This window comes from Salmo salar, chromosome 05 (genome assembly GCF_965601325.2).
Source record: "Salmo salar chromosome 05, fSalSal1, whole genome shotgun sequence".
Classification (NCBI taxonomy): domain Eukaryota; kingdom Metazoa; phylum Chordata; class Actinopteri; order Salmoniformes; family Salmonidae; genus Salmo; species Salmo salar.
This window is the reverse complement of record NC_138295.1, coordinates 71,913,417-71,934,067: the sequence shown is the minus strand read 5'-3', so window position 1 is coordinate 71,934,067 and position 20,651 is coordinate 71,913,417. Positions and strand designations below refer to the sequence as shown.

Sequence of the window (20,651 nt, the reverse complement as noted above, 5' to 3'; positions counted from 1 at the left end):
TATTTGAAAACCATTGTAAGCCCAGTAAAACAGTGTCCAATCAATGTCATGGTCAAGACCAAGAGGCAAAAGTCAAGCAGCTAGAGTGGTCAACAAGTGTAAGTCATAGAGCCAGTAGAATATACTTGAGGATTATCTGCAAAGCCAAAAATAACAAGTCATTGGATAAAACATACAGATGCATACAGTTTTTTTAATGAAAATGGACTCACAGCTGATGGTGAGGGTTAGAGGCTGGCTGGTTCCATTACTGATGGGGTTGAACACATTACAGCTAAACGACCCCCCGCGTCACGTTGACTATGGTGAGAGTGCTTTTCCCATCACCAAACTGAACTCAATCACTGGCTGTGACTTCAGAGCTGCCATTCAGCCAGCGGTAAGAGAAGGGGGAGGAGCCTGAGGAGGAGCAGGACAGTGTAATGACGTTGGCTTGATGGGGAGGTTTATGTCCCCCAGAAATACCTCCCCCCCATTTCTCTCTATCTACTCTATAGAGTTGACTCTTGAAAAAGCCCTTTGTTAACATAGAGATTCTGGAGACATCAAAAGGTGGGAAACGGAACCATATTTTGGTAATCCAACCAGTTGAAAATATGCGTTGGTACTTAATAATGAATATGATGTCAGTTCAGTTGGCGTCTGAGACATGATTACTGATGATAGGACGACATAAACTGTATCTTGGAAAATCTACACATTCTAGTTATCAGATTCACATGGAATTGTTGTTCAATTTAAATGTTTAAATATGAAACTATTTGTGAAAAGATGAAATGTAATTTTGAGCTTCTTAATGAGAGAACGGTTTGTCAGAAGAACACCACTCTGCTCACTCAGCGGCCCCGCCCAAGTGAACAAACATGGGTTGAAACTATGAAACACGGCCCTCTCTCCCAATCCTATATAAGCCCCTTGACGAAAATGTAACTTTCTGTTCCAAGGACGTGAGGACTTACCATCCCCACTTTGAAAGGACAAAGACCACCTACAGAACTAAGTCAACCTCAGCAAGAACCTAACGAAATTGGCACCGAATTTCAATGTGAAGGTGATGACCTACATGCCGGAAGGATGAATTTCGACTATACCAGCCAGAATATAGCTTGAGCTTAAGGTATGGCAACTTGGTATGAACTTTGAACTCTTATTCATAAAGAAGTGCTACCCCCTCCGCCCACTAAACGTGGCTAGGAGAGGACGGACAGAGTATCCATTCTACCACGCTCCAGTTCACCACTAGACAGTCTTCAGAGGACCAGAGATCCATGCTGGACAACCCGGCCTCCCATCTAGTACCAACCGATCAAAGCGCAGCTCAGAGTAAACTTTATTTTATGTAAATTTATTGCATTTTCCTTTTCCAAATGGGAGGTTATTTAGACTGCATAAGATTCTGTATTTACGATATAATAGCTGCCTACGGCCCGATAGAGACATAGCTTCTCCCTTTGTTCCTCAGTCTTCCCGCGCTTTCATTCAAACCCAACCCCCTTTCCTTTGTGTAACCAGCCGTCATGTCGGCTCCGTCCACCAGGGACGTTTTCTTTATGACATAATTTGTAATCAATGTATGATCCATTCTGTGTAGATGTAATTCTGTGTGAATATTTATATATTTAGTAAATAAATAATTAAACCAAATGTTGTATTGCTGATTCAACTTGTTAGCCAGGGTTCGTGAAGATAACCAAGAATTTACAACTTTCAGATGAGACTGAATAAAGTGACGATTAAATATTGACTGCTATTGATGTAAAAGATTACCAGGTCTTTAAGAGTTTATTCGGAAGATAACAGCTCTATAAACAATATTTAGTGGTGCCCTGACTTTGTAGTTAATTACATTAACCTGATTAGCTTAATCAGGTAATATTAATTACAGAGAAATTATTTTATAGAATAGCATGTCATATCACTTAATCCGGCATAGCCAAAGACACGACAACAGACTGACAGAGCTGTTGAATTCCACTAAGTCTGTGTTGTTGGGAGTTATCACCACATTAGATACTGGCTCTGTGGGTTAAAAACAGAATAACTACTTTTTATTTTGTTTAGATGACAATTTCTGAAGAATGTACCACTTCTGAACATCTTGTTTCATCATACACTACTAACAAAAATTCATGAGATCATTAGAAACAAATGAAGTGGAGAAATGGCACTGTGCCCAGACAACTGACTGCATTTGTGGAACAGCTATCTATTTTTATTTGCTAATTGTCTTACTTTTTAACTCTGCATTGATGGGAAAGGGTGTAACGGTCGTCATATACAGTGGACCAAGGCACAGCGGGTTGAGTGCTCATTTTAACTTTTATTAGAACACTTAATAACAAAACAAGAGAGCGAGCGAGCGAACGAACGAACGAACGAACGAACGAACGCGCGGTAATGCAGGCTACACACACAGCAGTGCAAAAAACAACTTCCCACAAAGGACAGGTGAAAACAGGGCTACCTAAATATGACTCCCAATCAGCAACAACGATATACAGCCTTTCTTGATTGAGAGCCATACCAGGCCAACACAAAGAAATACACAACATAGATGGAGCATAGAAATACAAACATAGAACATAACCAAAAACCCCGGAATACTCTAAACAAACACCACTCTACATAAACACATATACCAACAAACCCCGAACCACATAAAACAAACACCCCCCTGCCACGTCCTGACCAAACTACAATAACAAATAACCCCTTTACTGGTCAGGACGTGACAAAGGGCTCGTAAGTAAGCATTTGACGGTTGTATTAGGAGCATGTGACAAATAAACATTTATTTGATTTGAAAATATACCATCTACTCTATAGATGTTTCTGAGTTCACCACAGAGGGAAAAGTTAACTTTATGGCAAAACCATTTACTAAATCTCGATCAGAAGTGCTGCAACAACAGTACTTAACATACACCTCCAGCCTTGTTTCCACACTCAGTGGTGATCCTTCTTTAAGGAAAAGGGATACTTTGTATTTTGCACCGTCCCACTAGGCCAGGTCCCTGAGCTCCAGGGATCCAGTGGTTCTGTCCAGAGTGACCCTGTCTTCATATCCAGGCCGGATGCTGTCACGAGTGATGGTAGCGATGATTATATGGAGGCCATTTGCACGCCAGAATATTGTGGACATGTTGACTGCTGGATCAACCGTTGTGGTGAATGTCACATTTCCTCCTTCCCGCCGCAACTAGGGGGCCGTCTGGTAACACACCTAATCCCTAACAAGACCCTGGAGAGGCAACAACAGAACCGATTTGGGTATCTCTTCATAATGTATGTTACATGTAGATGACAGGAGTAATCCTGTCATTGTATCCTAGATCAATTGTGTCAGAGGACAGGTTATTACATTGGTACCATTAACTTTCAAGGCTACTGATGTAAATGGATGAGATATGTGGTTTACATTCTTTCCTACAGCTCAGTGTACAGGTTCAGAGGGAAACACATGTTGACCTGCTGGCCTGAATGATGGCAATTATGAATATTAATCATTGGATCTATCACGTTTCAGGTAAGACCCAGATGCAGACAACGTTGAAGTAACAACAGTTTATTAATCCAACAGGGGCAGGCAAAAGACAGGTCAAGGGCAGGCAGGGGTCAGTAATCCAGGTAGGTGGGGCAAAGGTACAGGATGGCAGACAGGCTCAGGGCAGGCAGAGGTCAGTAATCCAGATAGGTGGGGAAAGGTACAGGACGGCAGGCAGGCTCTGGGTCAGGGCTGGCAGAAAATGTCAAAACCCGGAAAACTAGAAAACAGGAACAATCGAGTTACAGAAACAGAGGGAAAACCGCTGGTAGGCTTGAAAAAACAAAACAAACTGGCAACAGACAAACAGAGAACACAGGTATAAATACACAGGGGATAATGGGGAACATGGGTGACAACTGGGAGGGGGGGTGGAGACAATCACAAAGACAGGTGAAACAGATCAGGGTGTGACAATATCAATATCTTAGAGTGTCCTTTTTACAATTTGACTCAAACAGCAGTCCATAAAGTAAGTCAATTAAAAGATTACATTACCCAGAAGCAAATTGTAAGATCACACTTATCAATAGTTGAAACAGAAAATTCATCGAAGACTTAGATTATTGTCCTCCTTATGAAGACAAATCAATGTCCCTCTTTGACTTCCTTGTCTCTGTAATTCGCTGAGAACACCAGGTAAAAGCTCACCTGAGAGTACTGCCATGGTGAAAACGAATACTGCAGCTGCTTTCATGCCTCCTCATGTGTCAAGTGTCTGAAAAAAAGAGTGAATCTGCCCATAGTTTACCATGGCGGGGCCAAAGGTCCTGTGTCTTGGAGTGTCGTTCAGTACAGGGACTCATATAGAGTTGGGTTATTTGATGACCATAACCTATGCCATAATCACTTTATGATCACTTAGAACCAACACCCAGCTTTGTAGGAATTTATAATACTGAAGGTCAGTAGGTAATACCGCATATCCAGAATTATAGGATTAACCATATCAGAAAAAGCTGGATATTAGAAACAAAAAACATGAATAGTTTAGGAGCCTCATGCATCTACATTGTCAGAATTGTAGGTATTCATGACTAAAGTGTTGATAATATATTCATTTTCATGGTAATACTGAATCGTATAACTAAAGTACACTGAACAAAAATATAAATGCAAAATGAAACAATTTTAAAGATTTTACTGAGTTACAATTCATATAAAGAAATTAGTCAATCAAAATAAATTCATTAGGTACTAATCTATGTATTTCACATGACTGGGAATACAGATATGTGTCTGTTGGTCACAGATACAATAAAAACAAAGGTAGGTGCGTGGATTAAAAAAAACTGTCAGTATCTGGTGTGACCACAGTTTGCCTCATGCAGCGTGACCCATCTCATTCGAGTTGATCAGGCTGTTGATTGTGGCCTGTGGAATGTTGTCCCACTCCTCTTCAATGGCTGGGCAACGTTTCTGGATATTGGCTGGAACTGGAACACGCTGTCGTACACATTGATCCAGAACATCCCAAACATGCTCAATGGGTGACATGTCTGGTGATTATGCAGGCCATGGAATGACTGGGGCATTTTCAGCTTCCAGGAATTGTGTACAGATCCTTGCGACATGGGGCTGTGCATTATCATGGTGAAACATGAGGTGATGGCAGTGGATGAATGGCATGACAATGGGCCTCCAGGATTTCGTCACGGTATCTCTGTGCATTCAAACTGCCATCGATAAAATGTAATTGTGTTCAATGTCCGTAGCTTATGCCAGTCCATACCATAACCCCACTCCCAACATGGGGCACTCTGTTCACAACGTTGACATCAGCAAACCGCTTGCCCACACAACGCCATACAACCGGGATTCATCCGTGAAGAGCACACTTCTCCAGCGTGCCAGTGGCCATCGAAGGTGAGCATTTGCCCACTGAAGTCAGTTACGACACCTAACTGCAGTCAGGTCAAGACCCTTGTGAGGATGACGAGCACACAGATGATCTTCCCTGAGACGGTTTCTGGCAGTTTGTGCAGAAATTCTTCTGTTGTGCAAACCTACAGTTTCATCAGCTATCTGAGTGGCTGGTCTCAGATGATCCCGCAGGGGAAGAAGATGGATGTGGAGGTCCTGAGCTGGCTTGGTTACTTGTGGTCTGCTGAAATGGTAGAGAAATTAACATTACATTTTCTGGCAGCAGCACTGGTGAACATTTATGCAGTCAGCTTGCCAATTGCACGCTCCCTCCAAACTTGTGGCATTGTGTTGTGTGACAAAACTGCACATTTCAGAGTGGCCTTTTAATCATGCTGTTTAATCAGCTTCTTAATATGCCACACCTGTCAGGTGGATGGGTTATCTTGGCAAAGAGAAATGCTCACTAACAGGGAAGTAAACATATTTGTGCACAAAATTTGAGATACATATTTTTTTGTGTATGGACATTTTCTGGGATCTTGTATTTAAGCTCATGAAACATGGGACCAACACTTTACATGTTGCTTTTATATTTTTGTTCAGTACATACAGTTGAAGTCAGAAGTTTACATACACCTTTGCCAAATACATTTAAACTCAGTTTTTACAATTACTGACATTTAATCCTAGAAAAAATTCCCTGTCTTAGGTCAGTTAGGATCACCACTTTATGTTAAGAATGTGAAATGTCAGAATAATAGTAGAGAGAATGGTTTATTTCAGCTTTTATTTCTTTCATCACATTCCCAGTGGGTCAGAAGTTAACATACACTCAATTAGTATTTGGTAACATTGCCTTTAAATTGTTTAATTTGGGTCAAACGTTTCAGGTAGCCTTCCACAAGCTTCCCACAATAAGTTGGGTGAATTTTGAACCATTACTCCTGACAGAGCTGGTGTAACTGAGTCAGGTTTGTAGGCCTCCTTGCTCGTACATGCTTTTTCAGTTCTGCCCACAAATTTTCTATGGGATTGAGGTCAGGGCTTTGTGTTGGCCACTCCAATACCTTGACTTTGTTGTCCTTAAGCCATTTTGCCACAACTTTGGAAATATGCTTGGGGTCATTGTCCATTTGGAAGACCCATTTGCGACCAAGCTTTAACTTCCTGACTTATGTCTTGAGATGTTGCTTCAATATATCCACATAATTTTCCTACCTCATGATGCCATCTATTTTGTTAAGTGCACCAGTCCCTCCTGCAGCAAAGCAACCCTACAACATGATGCTGCCACCCCTGTGCTTCACGGTTGGGATGGTGTTCTTTGCCTTGCAAGCCTCCCCCTTTTTCCTCCAAACATAACGATGGTCATTATGGCCAAACAGTTCTATTTTTGTTTCATCAGACCAGAGGACATTTCTCCAAAAAGTACGATCTTTGTCCCCATGTGCAATTGCAAACCGTAGTCTGGCTTTTTTATGGCGGTTTCGGAGCAGTGGCTTCTTCCTTGCTGAGCGAACTTTCAGGTTATGTCGATATAGGACTCGTTTTACTGTGGATATAAATACCTGTTTCCTCCAGCATCTTCACAAGGTCCATTGCTGTTGTTCTGGGATTGATTTGCACTTGTCACACCAAAGTACGTTCATCTCTAGGAGACAGAACGCGTCTCTCCTGAGCGGTATGACGGCTGCGTGGTCCCATAGTGTTTATACTTGCGTACTATTGTTTGTACAGATGAACGTGGTACCTTCAGGCGTTTGGAAATTGCTCCAAAGAATGAACTAGACTTGTGGAGGTTTTACAATTTCTTTTTTGAGGTCTTGGCTGATTTATTTTGATTTTCCCATGATGTCAAGCAAAGAGGCACTGAATTTGAAGGTAGACCTTGAAATACATCCACAGGTAGACCTCCAATTGACTCAAATGATGTCAATTAGCCTATCAGAAGCTTATAAAGCCATGGCATAATTTTCTGGAATTTTCCAAGCTGTTTAAAGGCACAGTCAACTTAGTGCATGTAAACTTCTGACCCACTGGAATTGTGATACAGTGACTTATGTGAAATTATCTGTAAACAATTGATGGAAAAATTACTTGTGTCATGTAGAAAGTAGATGTCCTAACCGACTTGCCAAAACTATAGTTTGTTAACAAGAAATTTGTGGAGTGGTTGAAAAACAAGTTTTAATGACTCCAACGTAAGTGTATATGAACCTCCGACTTCAATTGTATATCTTATAAACTGATAATTACTGGTCTGACACAAAGAACAACAGAGTAGTTGGAAAATAGCAGGCAATATTTATTAGTCAATGTCACGTCCTGACCAGTAAAAGGGGCTCATCTTCTTATTTTATTAAAGAAAAACCACTTAACCTCTTGGGGCTAGGTGGGACGCTAGCGTGCCACCCGTGGTGCACTCCATCAACAGCAGGTGCATTTCAAGAGCGGCAAATTTGAATCCAAATAAATGTCAAAATTCAAATTTTTCAAAAATACAACTATTTTACACCATTTGAAAGATAAACATCTCCTTAATCTAACCACGTTTTACGATTTCAAAAAGGTTTTACGGCGAAAGCATAAATTTAGAGTATGTTAGGACAGTACATTTACAAGAGTTGTGTGTAATGTTTTGTCAAGTCAAAGACAGGGTCACCAAAACCATAAAACCAGCTAAAATGATGCACTAACCTTTTACAATCTCCATCAGATGACACTCCTAGGACATTATGTTAGACAATGCATGCATTTTTAGTTCTATCAAGTTCATATTTATATCCAAAAACAGCGTTTTACTATGGCATTGATGTTGAGGAAATCGTTTCCCTCCAATAACCGGCAGTCAAGTCAGCGTGACAAATTAAATAATTAAAATTAGAAAACATTGGTAAAATATTATATTGTCATTTAAAGAATTATAGATTTACATCTCTTGAACGCAATCAGCTTGCCAGATTTAAAAATAACCTTACTGGGAAATCACACTTTGCAATAATCTGAGCACTGCGCCCAGAAAAATACGCATTGCGATACAGACTAGACGTCATGTTGGGGAGATCTAAAATCGAAAATACTATGTAAATAATCCATTACCTTTGATTCTCTTCATCAGATGTCACTTCCAGGTATCACAGGTCCATAACGAATGTAGTTTTGTTCAAAAAAGCTCATCATTTATGTCCAAAAATCTCCGTCTCGTTAGCACATGATGTAAGCCAGCCGGACTTCTCGTCATGAACGAGGGGAAAAAATATATTTCCGTTCGTTCAAACATGTCAAACGTTGTATAGCATAAATCATTAGGGCCTTTTTTAACCAGAACATGAATAATATTCAAGGTGGACGAATGCATACTCTTTTATAACGTATTGGAACGAGGGTACCCAACATGAACTCGCGCGCCAGGTGTCTAATGGGACATCATCGTTCCATGGCTCTTGTTCGGTCAGATCTCCCTCCAGAAGACTCAAAACACTTTGTAAAGGCTGGTGACATCTAGTGGAAGCAATAGGAAGTGCCAAAATATTCCTAAACCCCTGTGTTTTTCAATGGGAGAGGTTTAAAGTCAATACAACACATCAGGTATCCACTTCCTGTCAGAAAATGTCTCAGGGTTTTGCCTGCCAAATGAGTTCTGTTATACTCACAGACACCATTCAAACAGTTTTGGAAACTTTAGAGTGTTTTCTATCCATATATAATAAGTATATGCATATTCTAGTTACTGGGTAGGATTAGTAACCAGATTAAAATCGGGTACATTTTTTTTATCCAGACGTGCAAATGCTGCCCCCTAGACCCAACAGGTTAAACAAAAACATACGAAAACAGTCCAGTTAGGTGCACAGACTATACTAGAAACAACCACCCACAAACACAAGTGAAAACAAACACAACTAAATATGGCCTCCAATTAGAGGCAGCTGGTTGTTGTTGTCTCTAATTGGAGGCCATATTTAGTTGTGTTTGTTTTCACTTGTGTTTGTGGGTGGTTGTTTCTAGTATAGTCTGTGCCCCTAACTGGACTGTTTTCGTATTTTTTTTTGTTTAAGTGGTTTTTCTTTAATAAAATAAGAAGATGAGCACTTTACCCACTGCGTTTTGGTCCCCCTTCAACAACGCTTATGACAGAACCACCCACCACAACAGGACCAAGCAGCGGAGGAAGGAGCAGCAGGAGAGCTATTTGGAGTCATGGACATGGGAGGAGATCCTCGATGGCAAGGGTCCATGGAGCCAGGCTGTGGAGTACCAGCGCCCGAAGGAGGAGCTGGAGGAAGCGAAGAGGGAACGACGGAGGTATGAGGCATTATATCCTCCATTTCAGGAGGTGAGGAGGCAGCCCCAAAAAAACATTTTGGGGGGGCATACGGGGAGTTGGGCTAAGTCAGGGGGGAGCCCTGACCTTACTTCCTGGGCGTACAGGAGAGAGTCGTGGAGAAAAAAGGAGCCAGTCAAGGAATCAAGCGAGGAGCTTGACGCGAGATTCCGGAGAGAGGTACTGGCGGAAAGGGCACGAAGGAGTACCTGTGCTTACTATGGGGAGCGACGGATCAAGCAAGCACCATGTTATGCGGAGATACGCACGGTGTCGCCAGTGCGCAGCTACAGCCCGGTGCGCTTGGTGAAAGCTCCTCACAGGTGTCATGCTAGAGCCAGCATCGAGCCAGGACCGGTGATGCAAGTAGCAAGCATCAGATGGCCCAGTGTATCCTGTTCCTGCTCATCGTACTCTTCCTCCAGTGCGTCAGCCCAGTCCAGTACGTCCTGTTCCTGCTCTCCGCACTAGCCTTGAGGTGCATGTTACTGGTCTGGCACCTCCAAAGCCAGCCCCACGCATCAGGCCTCCAGTGCGCCTGCCCAGCCCAGTACGTCCTGTGCCTGCTCCCCGCACCTCCAGCGACGCTCCTCAGCCAGGAGCCTCCAGCGACGCTCCTCAGCCAGGAGCCTCCAGCGACGCCTCTCAACCCAGAGCCTCCAGCGACGCCTCTCAACCCAGAGCCTCCAGCGGTGGTCTGCAACCCAGAGCCTTCAGCGGTGGTCTGCAACCCAGAGCCTTCAGCGGTGGTCTGCAACCCAGAGCCTTCAGCGGTGGTCTGCAACCCAGAGCCTTCAGCGGTGGTCTGCAGCCTAGAGTTTGCTGAACGGGAGCTACGGCCAGAGCAAGAGCCACCTCCGTGGGGGGAGGATTGGGAAGGGGGGGTGTAGCACAGGAACCGTCGTTGACGGTGGCCACCCTCCCTTCCCTCCCTTTAAGTTTGGGGTTGTTTTGTGGAGTTTTTGTTTAATGCCATATTTAGTTGTGTTTGTTTTCACTTGTGTTTGTGGGTGGTTGTTTCTAGTATAGTCTGTGCACCTTACTGGACTGTTTTCGTCATTTTTGTTGTTTAACCTCTCTCGGGCAGGTGGGACGCTATCGTCCCACCGACGGTTCACACTATTCAACAGCCAGTGAAAAATCAGAGCGCCAAATTCAAAACCACATATAACAACCGTCGTCAAGAATGGACCAAGGCGCAGCGGGAATGTGGATACTCATAGTTTATTTTAACCTGTTAGGGCTAGGGGGCAGTATTTACACGGCCGGATAAAAAACGTACCCGATTTAATCTGGTTATTACTACTGCCCAGAAACTAGAATATGCATATAATTATTGGCTTTGGATAGAAAACAACCTAAAGTTTCTAAAACTGTTTGAATGGTGTCTGTGAGTATAACAGAACTCATATGGCAGGCAAAAACCTGAGAAGATTCCTTACAGGAAGTGACCTCTCTGACAAGATCTTGTTCTTCTTGGCTCTCTTTAATGACAACTGAGGATCTTTTCTGTAACGTGACACTTCATACGGCTCCCATAGGCTCTCAGAACCCGGGAAAAAGCTGAATGATGTAATTCCAGCCACTGGCTGAAAAACATTAGCGCCTTTGGTAAGTGCTCTATCAGGGGACCATCAGACTGAGGCTCGTGCACGAGGGGATCCCATGTTTTTATTTTCTCTCTCTTTGAACGTAAACACGCTTCCCCGGTCGGAATATTATCGCTTTTTTACGAGAAAAATGGCATAAAAATGGATTTTAAACAGCGGTTGACATGCTTCGAAGTACGGTAATGGAATATTTAGAAATTGTTTGTCACGAAATGCGTCGTGCGCGTCACCCTTCTTTACCATTCGGATAGTGTCTTGAACGCACGAACAAAACAGAGGATATTTGAACATAACTATGGATTATTTTGAACCAAACCAACATTTGTTATTGAAGTAGAAGTCCTGGGAGTGCATTCTGACGAAGAACAACAAAGGTAATAACATTTTTCTTATAGTAAATCTGACTTTGGTGAGTGCTAAACTTGGTGGGTGTCTAAATAGCTAGCCGTGATGGCTGGGTTATCTACTGAGAATATTGCAATATGTGCTTTCACCGAAAAGCTATTTTAAAATCGGACATAGCGAGTGCATAGAGGAGTTCTGTATCTATAATTCTTAAAATAATTGTTATGTTTTTTGTGAACGTTCATCGTGAGTAATTTAGTAAATTCACCGGAAGTTTGCGGGGGGTATGCTAGTTCTGAACGTCACATGCTAATGTAAAAAGCTGTTTTTTGATATAAATATGAACTTGATTGAACAAAACATGCATGTATTGTATAACATAATGTCCTAGGGTTGTCATCTGATGAAGATCAAAGGTTAGTGCTGCATTTAGCTGTGGTTTGGGTTTATGTGACATTATATGCTAGCTTGAAAAATGGGTGTCTGATTATTTCTGGCTGGGTACTCTTCTGACATAATCTAATGTTTTGCTTTCGTTGTAAAGCCTTTGAAATCGGACAGTGTGGTTAGATTAATGAGAGTCTTGTCTTTAAAATGGTGTAAAATGGTCATATGTTTGAGAAATTGAAGTAATAGCATTTCTAAGGTATTTGAATAACGCGCCACGGGATTCAACTGGCTGTTGACTAGGTGGGATGATTTCGTCCCGCCGACCCTAGAGATGTTAATAAACTTAGGTAAAGCATCCACAGTCAAAACAATAAACAATACTCACGACGGCAACAGTGTAGCAGGCTCACAAACGCAGTGCTCACAAACAACTACCCACAACCCCAAAGAAAAACACACACTCCTATATAGGACTCCCAATCAAAGGCAACTCAACACACCTGCCTTCAATTGGGAGTCCCAATCACCAACACAACCATTCACACACACAAAACCCTTGCCACATCCTGACCAAAACTAACACCATTACGCCCTCTGCTGGTCAGGACGTGACACCACAAAATATCATAATTCAAAGTTCTCAAACATAGGACTATTTTACACCATTTTATAGATACACTTCTCCTGAATCGAACCACGTTGTCCGATTTCAAAAAGGCTTTACAGCGAAAGCAAAACATTAGATTATGTTGGGAGAGTACATAGACAAAAATAACCACACAGCCATTTTCCAAGCAACACAGCTAAATGAAGCACTAACCTTTGACGATCTTCATCAAATGACAATGCTAGGACATCATGTTACACAATACATGCATTTGTTGTTCGATCAAGTTCATATTTATATCCATAAACCCCATTTTACATCGGCGCGTGACGTTCAGAAAATATTTTGCCTCCAATACTGTCGGTGAACCAGCAAAACAATTTACAAAAATACTCGTCATAAACGTTGATAAAATATTAAACTGTCATTCAAAGAATTATAGATGAACATCTCCTTTATGCTAATGCTGTGACAGATTTCAAAAAAGCTTCAAGAGAAAAGCACACTTTGCAATAATCTGAGTACTGCGCTCCGAAAAATACACTAGGCAATACAGATACCCGCCATTTTGGAGTCATCTAAAATATTAAATAGCATTAGAAATATTCACTTACCTTTGATGATCTTCATCAGAAGGCACTTCCAGGGGTCCCAGGTCCACAATAAATGTTGCTTTGTTCGATAAAGTCCATCATTTATGTCCAAATAGCTCCTTGTTGTTAGCGCGTTCAGTTAGCTACTCCAAGTAGGAAAGCGCGGAAAATGTCACGACGAAAAGTAAAAAAAAGTTATATTTACGTTCGTTCAAACATGTCAAACGTTGTAAAGCATCAATCTTTAGGGCCTTTATAACGTGAAACTTCAGTAATATTCCAACCGGATGATTCCAGTGTCTTGAAAAACGTTTTGGAACACAGCTAACTCTCACGTAAATGTGCGCTAATGAACTGATGTCCTTCCCTGGGTCAACAACTTTCCCACCTTCTTGTTCGCTCTCTGTTCATTCTAGGAGCCTCAAACAACTTTCTAAAGACTGTTGACATCTAGTGGAAGCCTTAGGAAGTGCAAAATGAACCCTAACTCACTGTGTGTTCGATTGGCAATGACTTGAAAGGACTACAAGCACCAGAATTCTCATTTCCTGGTTAGATTTTTCTCAGGTTTTTGCCTGCCATATGAGTTCTGTTATACTGACAGACATCATTCAAACAGTTTTAGAAACTTCAGAGTGTTTTCTATCCAAATATACATATTCTAGTTCCTGGGCCCGAGTAGTAGGCCGTTTAATTTGGGTATGTTTTTCATCCGGCCGTGAAAATACTGTCCCCTACCCTAGAGAAGTTAAGTGGTTTTTCTTTAATAAAATAAGAAGATGAGCACTTTACCCGCTGCGTTTTGGTCCCCCTTCAATGACGCTTATGACAGTCATTATGTTTTTACATCATTGAAATAATTTGGGTATCCAGCTTCTGTGCCTTTTTGACACCACAATTGACAATACAGTACACACAAAATTATTGTAGTTGTTATTTACAGTACAGTCCCCAACCCTACCACCAGAGGACACCTTTATCATGATTATTATTTTATTTATTTTTGCCTTTATTTAATTAACTGCCATGAATTATGCTCTAATTTATATAATTACAGTACAGTAATGCGTTATCTACTTTCGTTAACAAGATTTTCTTTTCAATTTTACTAAATTACACAATAAAGCAGAAAAACATAGCATAAATGTATTTATTATGTACATTACATTTCAGATCCACACTGGGTGTGTGTTATCATGCAGGTTTTCTATGTGTTGATTGTGGAACTCACTGGAGAATGGTGGTTGAATGGAGATCTCTTCCTGACCTCTTACTGCTAGAAGGAAAGTAAGGGAGAAAAGAAAGGAACATTAACTTCCATGATCAGCTATAATAGGGCATTAATACCATTTAACACCTAACACAGAAATCTATTGTTTTTATAGCATTACAGTCACATGGTGCTATGTGGTCTAGAACAAACTTATCATTATCTTAGTGTTGTAGGTATTCTTGAAGTCCTGCATTTCATAATTTGGGATAAAAGCACAAGTAAACAGTTGCCATGACAAAATATATAACCTCAAAGTCTTAAACAAACTATTACATATGTTAATGAATAACATGAAAGGGACCGAGACTGAATAGTTGTCATTAAGTCAAAGTAAACTTATATAATATAATAGGCAAATAGTCTTTGCATTTATTATTTTTCACACTGTACATCCTGTTAAGCAAAGTAATCTTCTTTATTACAGTAAGACTGTAGTAGAATACAGACGTGCACAGACACATCCCAGGGGTGGCCATGTTTTACTTACTGTCAGGGGCAGAGGTGGAGATTGATTGTGTTGTGTGTTGTCACGCACAGGTGATGGGTTCTCATACACAGGTGATGGGTTCTCATACACAGGTGATGGGTTCTCATACACAGGTGATGGGTTCTCATATACATGTTGTTGTTGCGAGCCTTTAAGAGATACACAAATAGAGGTGGTTGTATAGTTTCTGATATCTTGTCTGCATTTGTCTGCATAAGCATTGTTACAGTATTAGGCATCGTCATAGTGGTGCTGTACATTATCATGTAATTTGTCTGAATCCATTTAATTTTTCCATGGAAACTGCAAATCACTCTGGATAAGAGTGTCTGCTAAATAACCATTTTAATGTAAATAGGGAAAACAAATGTTTGAAAAACATAATTAATAATGAGATTGGAGATAAAGCGTATACTTACCTCCTCGATGGATTGAGTCAGCATTGCTTCTATATGAAAGAAGAAATAAACATTAAAATGTATAAGAACATAATATTACACTGCTTTTAACAGTTTACAGTGAAGTTATAAGATCATAATTTTACAATGTTTTTAAAAGTTTAGGGTGCTTTTGAAATATATCAGGCCCTTTTCTGACCAGTTTAGATCAATGTGAAAACAGAGCCTATATTGTCTACTGCCTGCAGTGATAGAAAATACACTTGTTTGAATGAAAAGTTTCTTAACTCACCCATTTTCTTGATGAAATAGACTGCAACACTAACCACCACTTCCACAACCAGCAACACTATAATCACAATCCCAGTGATGGCAACAGCAGACAGCCCATCTGGAGTTAGAGAGCCCTCCGCTGCCGAGACCAGAGAGAGAACCATACAGAGATGAGAGAAAGGCTACAAACAGTGAACAAGCAGTACTGCACATTACAGTGCATCTAGGTGACAATTACAATACAACAAACACAACTAAAGGCACTATTTCAAAACAAGTTTGGGATGCAAAACTTCATAAGTATAACTTTTCTTCTACTTGCACTGACTTTTCTGATAATTACTTTATTGAGGAAAAATGTCCTTACTATGACTGAGATATTTGGTTGTCCCACATAGCTATCTTAATGCACTAACTGTAAGTATCTCTGGATAAGAGCATCTGCTAAATGACTAGATGTAACTTTTATCTACTTCCTATGTTCATATTGTCCTTAAAACTTCTAACTTGACCTTTTACAGACAGTTTATGGACCACAGATGTTTTGTTCCCAGTGACATAATTTGTTGCTGTACAGGTGTAATCCCCACTTTCAGAGTATTCACTCTTCTCTTTAGTGAACTCAGGTGAATGTCCAGGTATCTCTGTTCCATTGAGCATCCAGGTGTAACTAGCAGGGGGGTGGAGTCAGCGGAGCAGGTCAATATAAACTTCTGTCCTACTTCTATTTCAGTTGGACCCTTGATTTCCATACCATCAGGTCCATCTGTAACACAGAGATCACCAGTTAGTCATAGCTACAAGTTTATTAGTTTGTAATCAGTGTGATGGTAGAGTCATAATGGTTGGTGTAAAGTGTGTGTTCATTCATTGTTATATTCTTTTTACGTGCATCTGTTGTTGGTACATTTATCTGGTACATTTATCCCCAGGTTTATAGGGAAGTACTTACAGATTACATTCACAGTGTCACTGACATTTTCAGAGCTGACAGGGTTGCTGACTCTACACAGGTATTCTCCACTGTCTGTTCTCTTCTTTATGGACAGCACTCTCTTATCCTCAGATAAGATGATATTGTCACCAGAAGACACAGGATGACCATCCTTCATCCAGTCTCTGGTGATGTTGAAGCCAGCTGCATCACAGGTTAAAGTGACAGAGCCCCCCTCGATGATTGGTGGGTTTGGGGTAATTGTGATAGTAGCACCAAATACTGCTTCTGTGAAATTAGTACAAGATGAGATAATACTAATTATTGTGGTTTGGGAAAAAGAATAGGGGAAACATGTTAGTTTTATTTTCATGTTGCACAGTGGTAGAAGAAGTAGAAAATGACTCAAGTAAAAGTGAAAGTCACAGTAAAATACTACTTGAGTAAAAGTCTAAAAGTTTTCGGGGTTAAATATACTTAAATATCAAAAGTAGATGTAATTGCTAAAATATACTTATGTATCAAAAGTAAAAGTACATAATTTCCCATTCCTTATATTAAGCAAACCAGACGGCACGATTTTGTTGTTATTTTAATTAGCGGATATCCAGAGACATACTCCAATACTCAAACATAATTTACAAACAAAGTATTTGTGTTTAGTGAGTCTGCCAGGTCAGAGGCAGTAGGGATTACTAGGGATGTTCTCTTGATAAGTGCGTGAGTTGGACCATTTTCCTGTCCTGCTAAGCATTGGAAATGTAACGCATACTTTTGGGTGCCAGGGAAAATGTAGGGAGTAAAAAGTATTTATTATTATTATATTATTTTATTTAGGAATGTAGTGAAGTAAAAGTTCTCAAAAATATAAATAGTAAAGTAAAGTACAGATACCTCCAAAAAACTGTGTAAGTAGTACTTAAAGTATTTGTACTTAAAAAACATACACCACTGGTGTCACATTACCATGGACAGGCACGGAGCTTGAGTATCAGCACAGACGGGGTAGTGCGCTCTCGAGGGGACTGTCATGCCAAATAATGTCTCCCGGCCAAATAGTGTCCCCCTCTACGTCACAATGGGATTCGATAAACTATTAGCGTCTATTGCTATATCAACGGTGCGATGACCTAATGATAAAAAAATGGAGATCGTTACATTCTAAATGACGTTCTTTTCATCATCGCTATGCAAACGAGGTTGATTTCCGTGACAAGTTTGGTTTAGCTAATAAAATGAAACAATTTATTAGAACTACTTTTGGATACCTTGTTAACATTACAACAAGAAATCCATGTCTTAAACATTGCTACGTTTCGGGAATTGCAAAGAAAACGTGTGATCTGCTTGACATTAAAATGACTTACCTTACAGATCACGAAGTCAGCTAATTCCACTCCATTCATGTGCAAATCCTTTTGATTCATATACTGGCTTGTCTTTTTACTCACATAGCTCATTAGTGCACCCTTGTGGTTGAATGTATATGTATCTATTGTAGGTCCTAGGCTACAACAATGAATAATGTGGAACAAATAAATACCATCAAAGGATACCTTACAACTTACAATATTGAACACCTTGTGAAACAGCTGTGAAAACCAACCTGAAGTTCTAGCAACAGCCCTAGAAACAGAAGCTAGAACTGATCGAATCCCATCAATAACGTAGAGGGGGACACTATTTGGCCAGGGGACACTATTTGACATGACAAGTCCTTAGCAAATCTTTTAAAATTAATAGCTGATATGTCCCATCATAAAAGAAAATTAGGCTGTTAGTAGGTTATTTTGTCATCTAACTTATTTATAAGACGCGCTACTGCACACCGCATACAGAGCTTAGTTTGAGCAAAGCGAGAGATCACAGCTCGTTGATCATGTGTTCTTAAAATCCCAGTCATTGTGCAACATTTCTACATACAATCGCGTGTGAAAACAGAGTTTTACTTCATAGCCTATTATGACGCATGTTTAACCTTGCTTCGAAGTAGCCTGTAGCAAAAATCCGACCATAGAAACGTTTAGGGAATCATTTTAGAAATATTCCTCATGTCATTGAAACCAGCATTTCTCTCTTGTTCTATCCATTTTTATATCAACTTTCTTTCATTGTCCAGAAGCCAAAGGCACAATCCTACCCTATTAGGTTTTAGATAGCCACTTTTTTTATAAGTCTAGTCATATTAGCAACCCATCCTGCATCTTTAGATTTCCACTCATTCTACGTTTCTAACAGAGATTTTTTACCTCTGTCACATGAAACCGCTGGCATCAGTTGCCCTTTAGAAAGGTGTTTTCCTGCTAATTGCATTTTGGAAAATGTTTGAAAATGATGTAGCCTAATACATTGCCTGCTTCATTACAGTAGCTGCATGTTCAATAATGGCCTATAGTCTCTTGGTTGTGAAACGATTGAAAAAAATGTAATATGAACATTGAAAAGGCTTGGCTAAACAATCTGTTTTCATTTAATACTATTGTCGAATAATTTTCAGGAAAATAATTTTCATGTTGTATTGGTGCTGTATGAAGTAGACTATTAGTAGTTTTAAACTAACAAACTTATAAATAAAGGAATAATCAGTTTGAAGACCCTGGTCCCTCCCAGGCACCTGCCAGTCCCAGGCCCTCAAGGGAGTACAGCGACAGACAGCTGTACATTGCTTTATAAAATAAGCAACACCAGCTCAGACCAATTCCAGGATTTAATGAAATTGTATTATATATTGTATTATATATACATTTTGCCATGTTTTACAATGTCAAAAATGTTTTTTCTTTGGTTTGTGGTACATCATCGTCGAAAAGGTTATTTTTTCTTTCTTTTTTTCTTTTATCTCCAGGATCAGGGTGCCCCTAGGTGTGTGGTCCCTGGGGTGATCACCAGGGTTGGGGTTAATTCAATTTCAATTCCAGTAAATTCTGGAAGTACACTTAATTTCCAATTCCAATTATCTTCCATGGTTTTCAATTAGTAAAAATTTGAATTGGAGTTTGGCTAACTGTTTGAATTGACTGGAATTTAAATGGAATTGACCCCAACACTGGTGGTCGCACCCTTGGTCCTCACACTAGCTCTGCTTCTGACCATGGATCATGTATGTAATAGAGTGTCAAGAGATATCCATGAAATCAATTATAACTGCACCATCAAAAAACTAGAGTAACTGCATTTCAACAAGCACATTCTGTTTTTTGTTTTGTATTGTTTTTATGTATGGAAGTACATTCAATTCACATTAGTTGATAACTCAATACAATATCTATGCACATTTAACATTAAGTGACATCTTTTGGAACTCAGGGGGTACTCACCATAGACATTCAGTGAAGTATTTGACAAATACATCAAATCAGACTCTCTTAGGATCACTCTGTATTCTCCACTGTCAGCAATGGTCAGTTTCCTGAGCTCCAGAGATCCAGTGCTATTGTCCAGACTGATCCTGCCAACATATCCCACTCAGGTCACAGAACCTTCAGAACTGAGAAAGTCAACAATGATGACAGGGGGATCACCAAAAGTCCAGGCGATTGCACTAAGTGTTGTTGGATTGGTGTTGGTTTTGAAAAACACATTTCCTCCCAATGTACCATTCACAGGTCCAGGTGGAAGCACTTCTAGACCAGCACAATAAACTGAGGAAACAATACCAGGGCTTGATTATCATGTCTCCAAAACAAAAACAAAATACTGTAACCAAAGACAGTTTTTATGAGTTCTTATACACTCTTATAACATAATTATTATAATTATTAATAATTATTATTATTTAATCAAGACAATTTTGGAAGCCACTGTGGAAGTCATTGTGACTAGTAGAATACCATGTAAGCCATCTATTGACAAGGTCTGACACCAATCCGTTAAACATTTAATTGAATGTGTATGACCTTAGAGACGGACATGAACATCATTGAAACTACGTCTATGAATATTGACAAAGAACCTGCTATTGATTGAAGAACCATTCCTACTGTGATGGGAACAGGGAAGAATGTATT

At 40.1% G+C, this 20,651-nt stretch overlaps 1 long non-coding RNA gene across 1 annotated transcript; it reads right to left on the bottom strand.

Moving 5' to 3' along the window:
• Positions 1-2,300: 2,300 nt before the first annotated feature.
• Positions 2,301-16,925, bottom strand: LOC123743253 (uncharacterized). The gene is made up of 7 exons (XR_006770060.2): positions 16,663-16,925; positions 15,730-16,476; positions 15,459-15,487; positions 15,040-15,188; positions 14,511-14,555; positions 4,196-5,651; positions 2,301-3,764 (listed from the first exon to the last, which is right to left on the bottom strand). It is a non-coding gene; the product is annotated as an uncharacterized LOC123743253 (long non-coding RNA).
• Between the last annotated feature and the right edge of the window lie 3,726 nt (positions 16,926-20,651).